The 3,462-nt window shown below is 51.0% G+C and overlaps 1 long non-coding RNA gene across 1 annotated transcript; it reads left to right on the top strand.

Moving 5' to 3' along the window:
* Positions 1-599: 599 nt before the first annotated feature.
* On the top strand, positions 600-2,321 carry LOC117803278. The gene is made up of 3 exons (XR_004626968.1): positions 600-733; positions 1,293-1,423; positions 1,908-2,321. It is a non-coding gene; the product is annotated as an uncharacterized LOC117803278 (long non-coding RNA).
* The last annotated feature ends 1,141 nt before the right edge of the window (positions 2,322-3,462 follow it).

Genomic DNA, 3,462 nt, shown 5'->3' with positions numbered 1-3,462 from the left:
GCATATAACATAGATTATAATCTAATAGGGAAGACACAATACATGCAGAAGTGGGAGACCAGAGTGAAGACGACGCCGAGAAACTGTGCCCTAGGACCTCAGGACTTGTGCTCAGTTCGTAATAAAGAACATCTCTGCCTTCTCCTGGGGTGGAAAGAGTTCTGATGTCATTGATGTGTGAAGACTCATTTCTCTTTCCTAGTTCACTCATTCAGAGTGGGTAGCCTGGGTTTAAACTCTTCCCGGGGCACCATTGCTCACGGCCCACGAGCCCTTTGGGGTATACTCTGTGGCTGCCTGTGGGGTCCTGTGCCTTCTTCCCAGACAGGCAGCTCAGTAGGAGGCAGACTGAGACTCCACTTCTGCTCCTTCTGCTGTGTGCCTCTGGGTGAGTTACTTCGCTTTTGTGAGCCCCAGTTTCATCGCATGCAAAGCAGAGATCGTAGCACTTTCCTCATGATATAAAGATCAAAATGAGACATCTGTATCCTACATGGTACATAGAAAATGAGCAGTTAATGTAAATTCTCTGTTCTTATATCAAGATTTTCTTTTTTTCTCTTTCTTCTTCTTCTTTTTTTTTTCTCTTTTAGTTGGGGTGAATGTCAATTAGTTTTTCTAGGTTCCAGGCACATCTGAGATTAATATCAGCCAGAACTTGAGCATTGTTGCCAAACTGTAAGCCCCTTATGCTGACACATGGACCACAGGAAGGGACCTTTCTCAGTGCCAGGTGAGGCTAATTGCCATCTGATCTGAAGCCAGAGCTGCTTTCCTTTGTTTAATAATTTATATCGTCTCTGAGTACACTGAGCTCAAGTTTAAAATTACAGAAGGAGATGATTTATCTAAATGCCAACAAAGCTAAACTGCAGTAAAATCTCCCAAACCCCCCTCTGTGGGCTGCCACTCACTCACCACCCAAAACGCCGGGCGGCATTTGAGCGAGTGCCCACGCGAGGCAGTAAGAGAGTCGAGCTCCTGAGATGTTCGGTCTCGGTCAAGGCTCGCGCTGTGGGAGTCACGAGCTCGTGCTGCCGCAGACGCCTGGAGCAGCTCGTGGGAACGAGCGCACGACCGTACTGTGCCCTGTGACCCGTTAGTTCCCGTGCTGTCGTTTCCATTGTTCTCGCCTCAGGCATTTACTGAGTACCTACTATGCGACGAGTCCTCTGTGGGGCGTCCTCCTGAGGCTGGAGATGGGCGCTCTCGAGCTGCTCACAGTCAGGGTGCAGAGAATCTACAGGAAGGGCTGATGATCCCTTTCTTCCCCTCCGCATCCATGCCCCCAGGTAGCAACAGAACGACCACTCCCTCCAGTGTTTCTCCTCCTTTGCGGCATTTTGGAAGAGTGGGAGTTGAGGAGGGTGAGGAATCAGCCTGGAAGAACACGAATAAGCATAAAGCAATTGCAACGCGCCAGGTACGGTACCAGGCACTATCTACGTATATATTTCAGTGTCCCTTCCTCATCAGAATGAGAAACCCAGCTTCATTCCACAAACGTGCCTTAGTTAATAAAGGGCTGCTGCTATTGGATAGTGCTTTGACCTTTGTGGAAAACTCGGTATGACTGACCTTGACCACTCAGGGGCTTGACCTCTCCATGTTAGTTAAGACTGCGACAGCGGTCCCTGGGGCATCACCACTTAGAGCACAGTGAAAATGAGCTCGTCTTTGCACTTTCGGTTCCCTCTCTGTGGAAGGCTGTTTCCCAACATCCTCATAGCTGGTATCCTTCCTTCCTGGGCTGACTGCAAGAAACCCCCCCACCCCCGGCAGTTACACTGAGTACCCTGCTCCCTGACATTCTTGCCGTTTAGTTTTTCTCCAGAGCACAGATCCGCATCTACGATGACATATTTTACCTATTTATTTCGTGTGTTCATTTGTCTTCCTCATGAAAGGCAAGCTTCACGAGGCCTAGGAGTCATGGGATGTCTGCGCCCTGCTGAGTTCTCAGGACCCAGGACCACACCTGGCCCAGAGCACGCGATCAATAATTATCTACTGAACTAATTAACCTTGATGCTATTCAGAAGCACTGACTGTGCTGCCTGCGGGTGGAGCGAGGACTTTCCTACCACGGCAGGATTACAGACTGGACCATTCACTCCCTGATGCGTTCATTCCCGAGGTATTAATTGTGCCGAGCGCGGTGCTGGGCTCTGGGGCAGCAGAGAGCTCACATTTAAGGGAGCGTACTGTGCACCAGCTGCCGTTGAAAGCACGTTCACGGACGCAGTATTAACTCATCGAACTCTTTCACAAAATGAGGGATTGCTCTTTGGCTCATTTTGCAGATGAGGAAATAGAGGCACGGAGAGACCACACGCCTACTTATAGTAGAGCGTGGGAAGTGTCCTGAGGTGTGGGTGGGGCGTGTGAAGCAGCTCACATTTTAAGTGGGTATCCCTGGAGTGGGGAGGGGCAGCTTCGAGAGACCTGGCTCCAGCCTTGCTCTGCTGCCTATCTCCACTGACCTCAGGCTCTTTTGGTTGCTGGACACCTTGACCCTCCCGCACTCCCATTCCTGCTGCTGTGAACCTGGTGTCCCCTGAGCTCGGCCAGTGCTCTCATTCTGACCCTCGTGACTCCCGGCCATTTGGATCCAGAGTCCGAGGTCCCTCCAGTGCCCTAAAGCAGGCACGATGGCTCAGCCCAGGTATTCCAATTCCCCACTCTGTGCTCTCAAAAGCTGTGACCTTAGACACCCCATATCGAGTCCTAATATCCTCTGTGAGAGGGGAGAGACCGTGAACAGCCCCACATTCCATGACTGCTTGCTTTGCAGGGGCCCGCGAAGGTCTGCATGCACTGAAGGGGGTCTGTTGGGAGTTTCTAAAATGAGAAAGTTTAACACCTTCAACCTCCTCACCTTGTCTGCTTTTCCCTCACTCCTTTCTGGGTCTTGGGCGACCACCCTTTGTGCTTCAAAACTCTAGGAGGTCACTTGTCTTCCTCACCTAATGATGTGTTACAGAAAACAAGCTTCCATTACCTGCAAAAGTGTGACGGGAACATGAATATTAATAACTCCCATGGGTTTCCTGCAAACATCCATAACCACGGCTTAGAAGGCTTGTTCTGACTTGCCTGGCATGGGGGTAACTGCTCAGCAGAACAATGATAAAGCATTCATGAACCCAGCTTAGGCGGAGCTCTTTCTGGGGCTTTGAACTCCAGTGCTCCTGCGGGGCTGAGGGGCGGAATGTGCTCTCCTCCACCTGGGTTCCGGCATGAAGATGTTCGACTTCCGTCAGGGACGGGACCCGGCAGATGTGCCAGGACCCAGTGGAGCTGGAGCAGGGGTTTTCTTTATCAAAAAGAAAGTTCTCCTTGTTGACAGTGTCTTGGCGAGCAGGTGCATTTGATCTCAGCCAGGTCAGGTGGGAGCGATGCTAAAATCGGGAGCTGGAGAGCTGGTCGGGCGCAGATTCATAGAACAGCAGAGCTCAGAGA

Source organism: Ailuropoda melanoleuca, chromosome 8, assembly GCF_002007445.2.
Source record: "Ailuropoda melanoleuca isolate Jingjing chromosome 8, ASM200744v2, whole genome shotgun sequence".
Taxonomy (NCBI): Eukaryota; Metazoa; Chordata; class Mammalia; order Carnivora; family Ursidae; genus Ailuropoda; species Ailuropoda melanoleuca.
The sequence above is the reverse complement of the archived record's forward strand: the minus strand, read 5'-3'. Positions and strand labels throughout refer to the sequence as shown.